Source organism: Choloepus didactylus, chromosome 7 (assembly GCF_015220235.1).
Source record: "Choloepus didactylus isolate mChoDid1 chromosome 7, mChoDid1.pri, whole genome shotgun sequence".
NCBI classification, from domain to species: Eukaryota; Metazoa; Chordata; class Mammalia; order Pilosa; family Megalonychidae; genus Choloepus; species Choloepus didactylus.
The window spans coordinates 111,859,345-111,876,905 of NC_051313.1; the positions used below are offsets into that span (position 1 = coordinate 111,859,345).

Sequence of the window (17,561 nt, forward strand, 5' to 3'; positions counted from 1 at the left end):
TAATGGATAAGAATAACCTCCGGAATGACCTCTTGACTCTATTTGGAATCTCTTAGCTGCTGAAACTTTATTTTGTTTCATTTCTTTTCCCCCTTTTGGTTAAGAAGGCATTCTCAATCCCACAATGCCAGGGCCAGCCTCATCCTATGTTGCCAGGGAGACTTACACCCCTGGGAGTCATGTCCCACATAGGAGAGTTCCTCCTTCATTGTTTTGTTTGTGTGTTGTTTGTTTTTAATTCTGTTTTATTGAGATATATTCACATACCATACAGTCATCCATGGTGTACAATGAACTGTTCACAGTACCATCATACTGTTGTACATTCATCACCGCAATCTATTTTTGGACATTTTCCTTACACTAGAAAGAAGAAAAATAAGAATAAAAAATAGGAATAAAAAAAGAACACCCAAATCATCCCTCCATCCCACTCTATTTTTCATTTAGTTTTTGCCCCCATTTTTCTACTCATCCATCCAAACACTGGATAAAGGGACCATGAGCCACAAGGTTTCCACAATCACACTGTCACCCCATGTAAGCTACATAGTTATACAGTCATATTCAAGAGTCAAGGCTACTGGATTGCAGTTTAATACTTCCAGGTATTTCCTTCTAGCTATTCTAATACACTAAAACCTAAAAAGGGATATCTATATAGTGCATAAGAATGCCCACCAGAGTGATCTCTCGACTCCATTTGAAATCTCTCAGCCACTGAAACTTTATTTTGTTCCATTTTGCATCCCCTTTTTGGTCAAGAAGATTTTCTCAATCCCATGATGCTGGGTCCAGATTCATCCCCGGGAGTCATATCCTGCATTGCCAGGGAGATTTACACCCCTGGGAGTCAGGTCCCATGTTGGGGGGAGGGCAGTGAATTCACCTGCCGAGTTGGCTTAGCTCGACAGAGAGGGCCACATTTGAGCAACAAAGAGACACTCGGGGAGACTCTTACGCACAATTATAAGTAGGTTTGGCCTCTCCTTTGCAATAACAGGCTTCATAAGGGCAGCCCCAAGATCGAGGGCTCGGCATACCAAACTGTCAGTCCTCAGTGTTTGTGAGAATATCAGGTAATAACCCAGGTAGGGACATCCAACATTTCTGCATTTTCCCCCAGCTCCTCAGGGGGCCCTGCATATATATTTTTATTCCCTGCCCAAATTACTTTGGGATGTATCGCTATTTCACACTAACCTGTACCTGTAACCTATCAGTTCTCACTTCCTATTCAAATTCCATATAATTATGGTGCTTGAACAAACTGACTGTACAAGTTAAATTATTTAGTGCACTGTAGAAGATATATATCCTGCACCAAATGAACATCTATCTCTTCCCTTGGTCTCACAAAGAAGTTAAAGTTTTAAAACACATATTGTCCTTTACCCTTTGGCCTGATTTGCATTAGTCCTAACCAGATCTGCTTCATTCATATTTCTAATTGAAGTCTGGACTCTTTTTCAACTTTTTAAACAGTTGCTGTATATGCTAATACTGACATTCATATCAGCCGAGCTCCAGCGCTGAGTTTCAGGTGTCACACAGATACCCAAAGTTCCAGAGACCGACCAGGTTATACACAGAGGGATTAGCATATCAGAATTTGGAGATAGCCATTAGAATTCAGGAATAGATGTGACTGCTGTAAGAGCTTACAATCTAGGGACCATTACAATAAGCGTTCTCCTGATAAGCTGTGCTCTAAGATTCACTTCTGAGTTTACACATTGTAATTAGTCCATATTGGTGAGGCATTATAATGTTTGTCTTTTTGTTTCTGGTGTACTTCACTCAAAATGCTGTCTACAGGATCCATTTACCTCATTGCGTGTCTCACAGCTTCACTCCTCGCAGTTGCTCAATATTCCATTGTATGCATACACCACAGTTCACTATTCTGTTCATAAGTCAATGTACCCTTCAGCTACCTCCACCCATTGCAAATCATGAACACTGCCTCCACAAACACCAGTATGCAAATGTCCATTCATATCCTGCTCTCAGATCTTCCAAGTATATACACCATAATGAGGTTGCAGGACCGTATGGCACCACATACTTAGTTTCTTGTGGAACCATCACACTGTCCTCCAGATAGGCTGCATCATTCTATTTCCCCACCAACAGTAAATAGGTGAATCCCTCTCTCCATGTTTTCTCAAGCACTTTTATCCCTATTTATATTATTTCCTACAATTTTATAGAGATATATTCATATATCTTATAGTCATCCACAGTGTACAATCAATTGTTCATGGTATCATCATATAGTTGTAAATTTATTACCACAGTCAGCACTTGAATGTATTCATTACTATGAAAAAAATTTTTAAAGAATAATAAAAAAGATAATAAAAAGAAAAATAAAATACCATACAATACAATATAATAGTAAGGTCAGACAACAATACCACTACCAAGAATCCCATAGCCCTCCTTTATATCCCCCCTCATACACATTTAGCTTTGGTATATTGCCTTTGTTACATTTAATGGAAGCATATTACAATGTTACTGTTGACCATAGACTCTAGTTTGCTTTGATTATATTTTTCCCCAATACCATACCTTTTTCAACACTTTGCATGGTTGACATTCATTTGTTCTCCCACATGTAAAAACATTTTTATATTTGTACATTTAGTCACAATCATTGAACCACTCTAGTTTGCGCTAAGTTATATAGTCCAAGTCTTTATTGTCTGTCTTTATCTCTGGTGTCATACATGCCCCTAGCCCTCCTCTTTCAGCTTTACTCACAGACATCTTTGTTCAGTGTACTTACAATATTGTGTTACCATCACACAGTATTATGCTATCTATTTCTGGATCTATACAATCAATCCTGTTGAACATTCTGTAGTCCTTCAGCATCAAATGCCCAATCTCTACCCTTTCTGTCTCCTGATAACCTGTGTTCTCAGCTTTTAACTCTCAAAGTTTGCTCATTAATATTAATTCATATTAGTGAAACTATACAGTATTTGTCCTTTTGTTTCTGGCTAACTTTGCTCAACATAATGTCCTCAGGGTTCATCCATATTGTTGTATGTTCTGTGACTTTGTTATGTCTTACAGCTGTGTAATATTCCATCATGTGTTTGTTTATCCACTCCTTCACTGATGGACATTTGGACTGTTTCCATCTCTTGGCAATTGTGAATGCTGCTGCTATGAACATCGATTTACAAATGTCCGTTCGTGTCTTAGCTTTCAGTTCCTCTGAATATATACCTAGTAATGGAATAGCTGGGTCATATGGCAAATCTATACTTAGCTTGTTGAGGAATTGCCACACTGCCTTCCAGAGTTGCTGCACCATTCTACATTCCCACCAAGAGTGAATAAGTGTGCCTCTTCCTTCACATCCTCTCCAGCACTTGCAATTTTCTGTTTTTTGGATAATGGCCATTCTGGTAGATGTGAGATGATATCTGATTGTGGTTTTGATTTGCATTTCCCTAATAGCTAGTGAAGTTGAGCATTTTTTCATATGTTTTTTTGAGCCATTTGTATTTCCTCTTCAGAAATCTCCTTCATTTTTGAAAGACAGTTTTCCCAGACATTGAATTCTTGGCAAATTTTTTCTTTCAGCACTTTAAATATGTCTTCCTGCTGCCTGCTGCCTTTTACTTTCATGGTTTCTCATGAAAAATTGGCACTTCATCTTATTGAGGCTTCTTTATATGTGATATGGTGCCTTTCTCTTGCAGCTTTCAGTATTCTCTCTTTATATTTGGCATTTGAAAGTTAGATTATAATACGGCAGGGTGTAGGTCTATTGGATTTATCCTGTTTGAAGTTCATTGAGCATCTTGTATGTGTATATTCATGTCTTTTGTTAAAGTTGAGAAGTTTTAGCCATTATTTCTTTCAGTATTCTCTCTACCTCTTTCTCTCTTTCTTCTCATTCTGGGATTCCCACAATGTATATATTGTTATGCTTGATGGTTTCCCACTGGATCCTCAGGATCTGTTCAGTTTCCTCATCCTTTTTCTTTCTGCTCCTCAGACTGGATGATCTCAGTGTTTTATCTTCAAGTTCACTGATTCTTTCTTCTGCCAGCTCCAAACTGCTATTGAATTCCCCTAAGGAATTTTTAAATTTCTGTTACTGTGGTCTTCAGTACTGCTTAGTTCCTTTTCATAATTTCCTTTTCTCTATTCATATTCTCTTTGTGATTATCTATCATTTCCCTGATTTCCTTTAGTTTTTTGCCATATTTTCCTTTAGTTATTTGAGCATATTTGGGGCAATTTAAAAAAAGTTTTTGTTTGAAATGTCCCAGCTCTGATCCTCTTCTTTGATGGTTTCTAATGCTTTAATCTTCTCCTTTGCCTGGACCATCACTTTCTATTTCTTTGTGTTTTTTATGCTTTTGTTGAAACCTGGACATTTTGATATTTGAATGTGTTATTGCTAGAATTTAGACTCTGAGGTGTCTGTTACCTAAGTTTATTTCCAGCTAGTGTTATGACAGAGCTTTCTTTGATTGCCAGGAGCTAGCAAAACGGAAGGAGGAGGAGGAGGAAAAAGAAGAAGAAAAAAGAATATACCTTTTCTAGTCTTTGCAATTTGACCTGTATGAGTGATCTCCTTCAGGGATTATCCATACATGAGTTTAGAGAATAATTCAAGGCCAAGGCATAGGGGCCTCTCTGGTCCTTTCTGCAAATGCCTCTTGTCTTAGCCATGCATATTTGGAACTAGGAGTTCCCTGATTTACACAGATAACAATGTCCTCTCTTCCCTAGGAAACAGTTTCCTCACAATACTGGGCACTGCACTGAATGTCCTACAGCCAGCAATACATTGCTCTAGGCAGCCACTTGACTGCTTTCTCACAGCACTCAGTAGGAGAGCTCTGTGAACTGCCTTCTACATGCAGGGAAGTTCTAGTACAGCAAGTCTCTTAGGCCACGCACAGATGGAATGGGCCAAAGAAACATACTTCCAGTGTATGCACAAGGGTTACCCTGCTCCCTCTGGAACCAGGACCAGGAATCTACATTAGGGGTATGGCCAGCTCCATGCTGAGTCAGTGACTGGGTAGGGGAGAGGCCAACTAGGGCTCTGGGAGATCCTATTGCTTTTTTTTTTTTTTTTTAATTTAATTTGTGTTTAATTTATGATGAATTTATTCCTGAGCCATTAGTTTTTGTTTCTTCAGTTTCTTCTGGGATATCTTTTCCTTCTGTGCAACCTCCTCTTTTGGTTTAGGAACAATTTGTTCTTTCTCAGTAAGGATCATCTCAATGTGGCAGGGTGAACTCATGTACGGGTTAATCGGACCATGGGCTCAGTAAGCATGGTGGCACATCTTGGGGGCTTTGTTCACCTGGATATGCTCAATGACCGGAGAATCTACATCTAAACCCTTAAGTTCAGCATTGCTTTCTGCATTTTTAAGCATGTGCAACAAAAATTCAGCACTCTTTTTAGGCCATCAACCCTGCGTCTAGCCCCACTGTTTGGCCTGAGCACACCTACCAACACCACCATTGTTAACAGAATGGCATACACTGCTTCTGTAAAGTGACATCTTTCAGATACTTGGTGGCTTTTTGAATATGCACACCCTTGATGGCCTGAGAAGTTTCTTAGGTGCTCTTAAAGTGAACATGACGATTTGAACCTCTTGATTTGCATGATTTTGTGGGGTTTTCAGAGACAAGTGAATAGCAGACCATTTTCAGAGATCACCTTGGGCCACTTACAGGAAGAGGAGCATCCTGTTGCTTTTAAGTGGACATTTTCTTAATTTGTGCTTGCCTTGTTTTATTGCAATACTTTAACTATTTTCTGGAGGTTTTAGAAGAATATTTCTGCCAGTTTTTGCAGGTTGTTCAAAGTTCCTGTGGGGAAATGGTGCCCTGAAGCTTCTCATTCTGCTGTCTTGATTGGTACAGGGCCCTCTATTGGTTTTTGAAAATGTCGCTAGTCATTTGTTAAGTAAAATGGGGATATATAAATTAAAAATCAAAAGTGATTGACCCTCAAATCAATGAATATTAAATAGGTAACTGAATATTCCTGTAACAGTCAAATGCCAAGGACAAGGAGAAAGTTCTGAAAGCTGCAAGAGAAAAGCATTGTGTTATCCATAAGGGAGTCCCTATATGAGCAAAGGGTGATTTCTCATCAGAAACCATGGAGGCAAGAAGGCAGTGGGACAAAATATTTAAAGTGCTGAGAGAAAACAATTTCCTACCATGCATTTTATATCTGGCAAGACTTTCTTTCACAAATGAGGAAGAGATTAAGACATTTCCAGACAAACAAAAGCTGATGGAGTTTGTCAACATTAGACCTACCCTACAAGCAATACTAAAGGGAGTTTTTCAGACTTGATAGGAAAGGACACTAGACAGTGGATTGAAGTGGCATAAAGAAATAAATACCTTCAGTGTAGGTAACCATATGGGTAATTATAAATGCCAGTACTATTGTATTTTATTTTTTTGGTATGTAATTCCTCTTTTTACTTCTTACAGGTTTTAAAATGCAAACACATAAAAAGTAATGATAGGGAGGTGGGGCAAGATGGCAGACTGGTGAGCTGTAAGTTTTAGTTACTCCTCCAGGAAAGTAGGTAAAAAGCCAGGAACTGCATGGACTGGACACCACAGAGCAATCTGTCTTTGGGCATACTTCATACAACACTCATGAAAACGTGGAACTGCTGAGATCAGCGAAATCTGTAAGTTTTTGCGGCCAGGGGACCCGCGCCCCTCCCTGCCAGGCTCAGTCCCGGGGGAGGAGGGGCTGTCAGCTCCGGGAAGGAGAAGGGAGAACTGCAGTGGCTGCTCTTATCGGAAACTCATTCTACTGATTCAAACTCCAACCATAGATAGACTGAGACCAGACACCAGAGACTCTGAGAGCAGCCAGCCCAGCAGAGAGGAGACAGGCATAGAAAAAAAACAACACGAAAAACTCCAAAATAAAAGCAGAGGATTTTTGGAGTTCTGGTGAACACAGAAAGGGGAAGGGCGGAGCTCAGGCCTTGAGGCACATATGCAAATCCCGAAGCAAAGCTGATCTCTCTGCCCTGTGGACCTTTCCTTAATGGCCCTGGTTGCTTTGTCTATTAGCATTTCAATAACCCATTAGATCTCTGAGGAGGGCCATTTTTTTTTTTTTGTTTTTTTTTTTTAAATCCTTTTTTCTTTTTCTAAAACAATTACTCTAAGAAGCCCAATACAGAAAGCTTCAAAGAATTGCAATTTGGGCACGTCAAGTCAAGAGCAGAACTAAGAGAGCTCTGAGACAAAAGGCAATAATCCAGTGGCTGAGAAAATTCACTAAACAACACAACTTCCCAAGAAAAGGGGGGTGTCCGCTCACAGCCACCATCCTGGTGGACAGGAAACACTCCTGCCCATCGCCAGCCCCATAGCCCAGAGCTGCCCCAGACAACCCAGTGTGACGGAAGTGCTTCAAATAACAGGCACACACCACAAAACTGGGCGTGGACATTAGCCTTCCCTGCAACCTCAGCTGAATGTCCCAGAGCTGGGAAGGTGGAGCAGTGTGAATTAACAAAGCCCCATTCAGCCATCATTTGAGCAGACTGGGAGCCTCCCTACACAGCCCAGCAGCCCAGAACTGCCCTGGGGGGACGGCACTCACCTGTGACATAGCACAGTCATCCCTCAACAGAGGACCCAGAGTGCACAGCCTGGAAGAGGGGCCCACTTGCAAGTCTCAGGAGCCATACGCCAATACCAAAGACTTGTGGGTCAGTGGCAGAGACAAACTGTGGCAGGACTGAACTGAAGGATTAGACTATTGCAGCAGCTTTAAAACTCTAGGATCACCAGGGAGATTTCATTGTTAGGGCCACCCCCTCTCCCCGACTGCCCAGAAACACGCCCCACATACAGGGCAGGCAACACCAACTACACACGCAAGCTTGGTACACCAATTGGGCCCCACAAGACTCACTCCCCCACACACCAAAAAGGCTAAGCAGGGGAGAACTGGCTTGTGGAGAACAGGTGGCTCGTGGACGCCACCTGCTGGTTAGTTAGAGAAAGTGTACTCCACGAAGCTGTAGATCTGATAAATTAGAGATAAGGACTTCAATAGGTCTACAAACCCTAAAAGAACCCTATCAAGTTCAGCAAATGCCACGAGGCCAAAAACAACAGAAAATTATAAAGCATATGAAAAAACCAGACGATATGGATAACCCAAGCCCAAGCACCCAAATCAAAAGACCAGAAGAGACACAGCACCTAGAGAAGCTACTCAAAGAACTAAAGATGAACAATGAGACCATAGTACGGGATATGAAGGAAATCAAGAAGACCCTAGAAGAGCATAAAGAAGACATTGCAAGACTAAATAGAAAAATGGATGATCTTATGGAAATTAAAGAAACTGTTGACCAAATTAAAAACATTCTGGACACTCATAGTACAAGACTAGAGGAAGTTGAACAACGAATCAGTGACCTGGAAGATGACAGAATGGAAAATGAAAGCATAAATGAAAGAATGGGGAAAAAAATTGAAAAACTCAAAATGGACCTCAGGGATATGATAGATAATATGAAACGTCCGAATATAAGACTCATTGGTGTCCCAGAAGGGGAAGAAAAGGGTAAAGGTCTAGGAAGAGTATTCAAAGAAATTGTTGGGGAAAACTTCCGAAATCTTCTAAACAACATAAATACACAAATCATAAATGCTCAGCGAACTCCAAATAGAATAAATCCAAAAAAACCCACTCCGAGACATATACTGATCACACTGTCAAACATAGAAGAGAAGGAGCAAGTTCTGAAAGCAGCAAGAGAAAAGCAATTCACCACATACAAAGGAAACAGCATAAGACTAAGTAGTGACTACTCAGCAGCCACCATGGAGGCAAGAAGGCAGTGGCACGATATATTTAAAATTCTGAGTGAGAGGAATTTCCAGCCAAGAATACTTTATCCAGCAAAGCTCTCCTTCAAATTTGAGGGAGAGCTTAAATTTTTCACAGACAAAGAAATGCTGAGAGAATCTGCTAACAAGAGACCTGCCCTACTGGAGATACTAAAGGGAGCCCTACAGACAGAGAAACAAAGACAGGACAGAGAGACTTGGAGAAAGGTTCAGTACTAAAGAGATTCGGTATGGGTACAATAAAGGATATTAATAGAGAGAGGGAAAAATATGGCAAACATAAACCAAAGGATAAGATGGCCGATTCAAGAAATGCCTTCACGGTTTTAACGTTGAATGTAAATGGATTAAACTCCCCAATTAAAAGATATAGATTCGCAGAATGGATCAAAAAAAATGAACCATCAATATGTTGCATACAAGAGACTCATCTTAGACACAGGGACACAAAGAAACTGAAAGTGAAAGGATGGAAAAAAATATTTCATGCAAGCTACAGCCAAAAGAAAGCAGGTGTAGCAATATTAATCTCAGATAAAATAGACTTCAAATGCAGGGATGTTTTGAGAGACAAAGAAGGCCACTACATACTAATAAAAGGGGCAATTCAGCAAGAAGAAATAACAATCGTAAATGTCTATGCACCCAATCAAGGTGCCACAAAATACATGAGAGAAACACTGGCAAAACTAAAGGAAGCAATTGATGTTTCCACAATAATTGTGGGAGACTTCAACACATCACTCTCTTCTATAGATAGATCAACCAGACAGAAGACCAATAAGGAAATTGAAAACCTAAACAATCTGATAAATGAATTAGATTTAACAGACATATACAGGACATTACATCCCAAATCACCAGGATACACATACTTTTCTAGTGCTCACGGAACTTTCTCCAGAATAGATCATATGCTGGGACATAAAACAAGCCTCAATAAATTTAAAAAGATTGAAATTATTCAAAGCACATTCTCTGACCACAATGGAATACAATTAGAAGTCAATAACCATCAGAGACTTAGAAAATTCACAAATACCTGGAGGTTAAACAACACACTCCTAAACAATCAGTGGGTTAAAGAAGAAATAGCAAGAGAAATTGCTAAATACATAGAGACGAATGAAAATGAGAACACAACATACCAAAACCTATGGGATGCAGCAAAAGCAGTGCTAAGGGGGAAATTTATAGCACTAAACGCATATATTAAAAAGGAAGAAAGAGCCAAAATCAAAGAACTAATGGATCAACTGAAGAAGCTAGAAAATGAACAGCAAACCAATCCTAAACCAAGTAGAAGAAAAGAAATAACAAGGATTAAAGCAGAAATAAATGACATAGAGAACAAAAAAACAATAGAGAGGATAAATATCACCAAAAGTTGGTTCTTTGAGAAGATCAACAAGATTGACAAGCCCCTAGCTAGACTGACAAAATCAAAAAGAGAGAAGACCCATATAAACAAAATAATGAATGAAAAAGGTGACATAACTGCAGATCCCAAAGAAATTAAAAAAATTATAAGAGGATATTATGAACAACTGTATGGCAACAAACTGGATAATGTAGAAGAAATGGACAATTTCCTGGAAACATATGAACAACCTAGACTGACCAGAGAAGAAATAGAAGACCTCAACCAACCCATCACAAGCAAAGAGATCCAATCAGTCATCAAAAATCTTCCCACAAATAAATGCCCAGGGCCAGATGGCTTCACAGGGGATTCTACCAAACTTTCCAGAAAGAACTGACACCAATCTTACTCAAACTCTTTCAAAACATTGAAAAAAATGGAACACTACCTAACTCATTTTATGAAGCTAACATCAATCTAATACCAAAACCAGGCAAAGATGCTACAAAAAAGGAAAACTACCGGCCAATCTCCCTAATGAATATAGATGCAAAAATCCTCAACAAAATACTTGCAAATCGAATCCAAAGACACATTAAAAAAATCATACACCATGACCAAGTGGGGTTCATTCCAGGCATGCAAGGATGGTTCAACATAAGAAAAACAATCAATGTATTACAACACATTAAAAACTCGAAAGGGAAAAATCAATTGATCATCTCAATAGATGCTGAAAAAGCATTTGACAAAATCCAACATCCGTTTTTGATAAAAACACTTCAAAAGGTAGGAATTGAAGGAAACTTCCTCAACATGATAAAGAGCATATATGAAAAACCCACAGCCAGCATAGTACTCAATGGTGAGAGACTGAAAGCCTTCCCTCTAAGATCAGGAACAAGACAAGGATGCCTGCTGTCACCACTGTTATTCAACATTGTGCTGGAAGTGCTAGCCAGGGCAATCCGGCAAGACAAAGAAATAAAAGGCATCCAAATTGGAAAAGAAGAAGTAAAACTGTCATTGTTTGCAGATGATATGATCTTATATCTAGAAAACCCTGAGAAATCAACGATATACCTACTAGAGCTAATAAACAAATTTAGCAAAGTAGAGGGATACAAGATTAATGCACATAAGTCAGTAATGTTTCTATATGCTAGAAATGAACAAACTGAAGAGACACTCAAGAAAAAGATACCATTTTCAATAGCAACTAAAAAATCAAGTACCTAGGAATAAACTTAACCAAAGATGTAAAAGACCTATACAAAGAAAACTACATAACTCTACTAAAAGAAATAGAAGGGGACCTTAAAAGATGGAAAAATATTCCATGTTCATGGATAGGAAGGCTAAATGTCATTAAGATGTCAATTCTACCCAAACTCATCTACAGATTCAATGCAATCCCAATCAAAATTCCAACAACCTACTTTGCAGACTTGGAAAAGCTAGTTATCAAATTTATTTGGAAAGGGAAGATGCCTCTAATTGCTAAAGACACTCTAAAAAAGAAAAACGAAGTGGGAGGACTTACACTCCCTGACTTTGAAGCTTATTATAAAGCCACAGTTGCCAAAACAGCATGGTACTGGCACAAAGATAGACATATAGATCAATGGAATCGAATTGAGAATTCAGAGATAGACCCTCAGATCTATGGCCGACTGATCTTTGATAAGGCCCCCAAAGTCACCGAACTGAGCCATAATGGTCTTTTCAACAAATGGGGCTGGGAGAGTTGGATATCCATATCCAAAAGAATGAAAGAGGACCCCTACCTCACCCCCTACACAAAAATTAACTCAAAATGGACCAAAGATCTCAATATAAAAGAAAGTACCATAAAACTCCTAGAAGATAATGTAGGAAAACATCTTCAAGACCTTGTATTAGGCGGCCACTTCCTAGACTTTACACCCAAAGCACAAGCAACAAAAGAGAAAATAGATAAATGGGAACTCCTCAAGCTTAGAAGTTTCTGCACCTCAAAGGAATTTCTCAAAAAGGTAAAGAGGCAGCCAACTCAATGGGAAAAAGTTTTTGGAAACCATGTATCTGACAAAAGACTGATATCTTGCATATACAAAGAAATCCTACAACTCAATGACAATAGTACAGACAGCCCAAGTATAAAATGGGCAAAAGATATGAAAAGACAGTTCTCTGAAGAGGAAATACAAATGGCCAAGAAACACATGAAAAAATGTTCAGCTTCACTAGCTATTAGAGAGATGCAAATTAAGACCACAATGAGATACCATCTAACACCGGTTAGAATGGCTGCCATTAAACAAACAGGAAACTACAAATGCTGGAGGGGATGTGGAGAAATTGGAACTCTTATTCATTGTTGGTGGGACTGTATAATGGTTCAGCCACTCTGGAAGTCAGTCTGGCGGTTCCTTAGAAAACTAGATATAGAGCTACCACTCGATCCAGCGATTGCACTTCTCGGTATATACCCGGAAGATCGGAAAGCAGTGACACGAACAGATATCTGCACGCCAATGTTCATAGCAGCATTATTCACAATTGCCAAGAGATGGAAACAACCCAAATGTCCTTCAACAGATGAGTGGATAAATAAAATGTGGTATATACACACGATGGAATACTACGCAGCAGTAAGAAGGAACGATCTGGTGAAACATATGACAACATGGATGAACCTTGAAGACATAATGCTGAGCGAAATAAGCCAGGCACAAAAAGTGAAATATTATATGCTACCACTAATGTGAACTTTGAAAAATGTAAAACAAATGGTTTATAATGTAGAATGTAGGGGAACTAGCAGTAGAGAGCAATTAAGGAAGGGGGAACAATAATCCAAGAAGAACAGATAAGCTATTTAACGTTCTGGGGATGCCCAGAAATGACTATGGTCTGTTAATTTCTGATGGATGTATTAGGAACAAGTTCACTGAAATGTTGCTATATTATGTAACTTTCTTGGGGTATAGTAGGAACATGTTGGAAGTTAAGCAGTTATCTTAGGTTAGTTGTCTTTTTCTTACTCCCTTGTTATGGTCTCTTTGAAATGTTCTTTTATTGTATGTTTGTTTTCTTTTTAACTTTTTTTTTCATACAGTTGATTTAAAAAAGAAGGGAAAGTTAAAAAAAAAAAAAAGAAGAAAAAAGACAAACAAGGAAAAAAAAAAAAGATGTAGTGCCCCCTTGAGGAGCCTGTGGAGAATGCAGGGGTATTCGCCTACCCCACCTCCATGGTTGCTAACATGACCACAGACATAGGGGACTGGTGGTTTGATGGGTTGAGCCCTCTACCATAAGTTTTACCCTTGGGAAGATGGTTGCTGCAAAGGAGAGGCTAGGCCTCCCTGTATTTGTGCCTAAGAGTCTCCTCCTGAATGCCTCTTTGTTGCTCAGATGTGGCCCTCTCTCTCTGGCTAAGCCAACTTGAAAGGTGAAATCACTGCCCTCCCCCCTACGTGGGATCAGACACCCAGGGAAGTGAATCTCCCTGGCAACGTGGAATATGACTCCGGGGAGGAATGTAGACCCGGCATCGTGAGATGGAGAACATCTTCTTGACCAAAAGGGGGATGTGAAGGGAAATGAAATAAGCTTCAGTGGCAGAGAGATTCCAAAACGAGCCGAGAGATCACTCTGGTGGGCACTCTTACGCACACTTTAGACAACCTTTTTTAGGTTCTAAAGAATTGGGGTAGCTGGTGGTGGATACCTGAAACTATTAAACTACAACCCAGAACCCATGAATCTTGAAGACAGTTGTATAAAAATGTAGCTTATGAGGGGTGACAATGGGATTGGGAATGCCATAAGGACCAAACTCCACTTTGTCTAGTTTATGGATGGATGTGTAGAAAAGTAGGGGAAGGAAACAAACAGACAAAGGTACCCAGTGTTCTTTTTTACTTCAATTGCTCTTTTTCACTCTAATTATTATTCTTGTTATTTTTGTGTGTGTGCTAATGAAGGTGTCAGGGATTGATTTAGGTGATGAATGTACAACTATGTAATGGTACTGTAAACAATCGAAAGTACAATTTGTTTTGTATGACTGCGTGGTATGTGACTATATCTCAATAAAATGATGATTAAAAAAGAAAAAAGTAATGATAAACCTATGGTTTTTGACATACCATGTATAAAGACACATATCATAACAAGTGCAACAAAAAAGATAGGGGATGGAGAGGTATAGGAACAGTGATGTTGTGTGCTATTGAAGTTAAGTTGATATCAAGTCAAACATGAATGTTATTCATTTACAATATAAAATTTAAGCTCTATAGTTAGGTATTCAGTAAAAAACTGTTACAGGGGACAAAGAAGTTCTCTATATATTGATAAAGTGGTCAATTCAAAAAAGAAGACATTACAATTACAAGTATACATACACTTAACAGCAGTGCTCCAAAATGTATGAAATAAATATTGACAGTTTCAAAAGAATAAAGTGATGGTTCTACATTAATAATAGGAAACTTCAATATAACACTTTCAATAATGGATAGAATATCTAGACAGAATATCAATAAGGAAACAGAAGACTTGAGTGATTCTATAACCCAACTAGATCTAACAGGCTTATATAGAAGACTTCACCCAACAGCAGCCAAATACATTCTTCTCTTGTGCACATGGATCATTCTCCAGGATAGACATTATGATAGATCACAAAACAAGTCTCAATAACTACAAAAATATTGAAATGATACAATGTATCTTCTCCTACCACATGGAATGATGCTAGAAATCAATAGCACAGGGAGAAATGGAAAATTCACAAATACATGGTAATTAAAAACACTCTCTGAAACAACCAGTGGATCAAAGAAGAAATCACATGAGAAATTAGGAAATATTTTGAGGCAAATGAAAACAAAAACACAATATTCCAAAACTTATGGGATGCAGAAAAAGCAGTGCTGAGAACCAAAAGTTGCTTCTTTGAAAAAAAAAAATGAATACAATTGACAAACTTTTAGGTAGACTGATAAAGAAAAAAAGAGAGGTCACAAATAATTAGAATCAGAGGGGTGGACATTACTACTGACCCCACAGAAATAAAAAAGGATTATAAAAGGCAACAATGAACAATTGTATGCCAACAAATAGTAAACCTAGATGAAATGGACATATTCCTAAAAACACGCAAACTACCTGCAATGAGTCAAGAAGAAATGAAAGATCTCTACAGAGCAATAACAAGTAAAGAGATTGGATTGATAATCGAAAACTTCCCAACAAAGAAAAGCCCAGGACCAAACAGCTTTGCTGGTGAATTTTACCAAACATTTGAATAAAAATTAACACCTATCCTGCTTAAATTCTTCCAAAAATTGAAGAGGAGGGAACATTTTCCAACTCATTCTATGAGGCCAACATCTTCCTAATACCAAACCCAGATAAAGATACTACAAAAAAGAAACTTACAGACCAATAACCCTTATGAATATTGATGCAAAGATCCTCAACAAAATACTAGCAAACTGAATCCAACAGCACATTAGAAGAATTATACACCATAATCAAGTGGGATTTTTTCAGGTATACAAGTATGGTTCAACATAAGAAAATCACTTAATGTAATATATCACATTAACATTATGAAGGAAAAAAATACCACATTATCCACTCAATTGATACAGAAAAGGCATTTGACAAAATACAGCATCCCTTCTTTATAAAAACACTCAGAAAACTAGGAATAGAAGGAAATTTCCTCAACATGATAAAGGGGATATATGGAAAAAACACATCCAACATCGTACTCAATGGTGAAAGATGAAAGCTTTTCTTCTTTAAGATCAGGAACAAGACCAGGATGCCCACTGACACCACTATTATTCAACATTGTACTGATGTTTGAGCCACAGCATATAGGCAAGAAAAAGAAATAAAATGTATCCAAAATGGAAAAGCTGAAGTAAAACTTTCTCTATTTGTAGATGGCATGGTCCTATATATAGAAAATATTGAAAAATCCACAACAAAGCTATTTGAGCTAATAAACAAATTCAGCAAAATGGCAGGGTATAATGTGAGCATGCAAAAGTCAATGGTGTTTCTATACATTAGTAATTAGCCATCTGAAGGAGAAATAAGAAAAAAATTCCAATTACAGTATCAACTAAAAGAATCAAATATGTAGGATTAAATTTAACCAAGGATGTAAGGGACTTATACATGGAGAACTATAAAACATTGCTAAAAGAAATCAAAGAAGACATATAATTGGAAGCATATTCTGTTTTCATGGATTGGAAGGCTAAATATGGCTAAGATGTCATTTCTACCCAAAGTGATTTATAGATTCTATAAAATCCCAACACCCTCTTTGCAGAAATAGAAAAGCCAACCATCAAATGTATATTTGATGGTAAGGAACCCCAGAGAGCCAAAATCATATTGAAAAAGAACAGAGTTAGAGTAACTCACACCATGTCAACAGGCTAAAAAAGTTAAAATTATAGAATATCAATTGATGCAGAAAAAGCATTTGACACTCATTCGTTATAAAATCTCTATAAGTTGGGATTAGAGGGGACTCATCTCAACTTGATAATGAACATCCACAAAAAAACTACTACTAACTTCAAACTTAATGATGAAAGACTGACTGTTTTCCCCCTAAGATCAGGAATAAGGTAAGGATGTGCATGCTAACCACTCTAATTCAATGCAGAACTATATTAAGGCAAGAAAAAGAAATAAAAGGCATTCATATTGGAACAGAGGAAATAAAACTGTCCTATTTGTAGACAACTTCATTGTTTATGTAGAATATCCCAGGGGATCAAAGGAAAAAAAACCCTCTTGGAACTAATAAGTAAGTCCTAAAAAGTCTCAGGATACAAGCTCAACCCACAGAAATCAATCACATTTCTTATACTAACAATGAACATGTAGAAACAAAATAAAAACACAATACCATTTAATATTGCTTTAAAAAAATGAAATATTTAGGTATAACTTAACAAAACATATAAAGAATCTGTATTCTGAAAATTATAAAATGCTGATGAAAGTAATCAAATAAAATCTAAATAAACAGATAGACATACCATGTTCATGGCTTGAGTAAGTTAACATATAATGATTTCACTTCTCCCCAAACTGATCTATAGTTTTAACACATTTCCTTTGAAATTCCCAGAAAGTTTTTTTTGTAGACACAGACATGCTGATTCTCAAGTTTCTATGGAAAGGCACAGGTCATAGAAAAACTAAAGCAATACTGGCAAACAAAATAAAATGGAAGGAATCTAAGGCCTAGTGAATAGCTACAGAAATCAAG

General features: G+C 38.0%; 1 protein-coding gene and 1 pseudogene across 4 annotated transcripts in view; one reads left to right on the forward strand and one right to left on the reverse strand.

The window, feature by feature from the left end:
- KIF6 (kinesin family member 6) overlaps positions 1 to 17,561 on the forward strand; it is a 448,516-nt gene that overhangs the window by 103,041 nt on the left and 327,914 nt on the right. The gene's annotated exons all lie outside the window — the stretch shown is intronic.
- Positions 5,148 to 5,700, reverse strand: LOC119539368 (annotated as a pseudogene).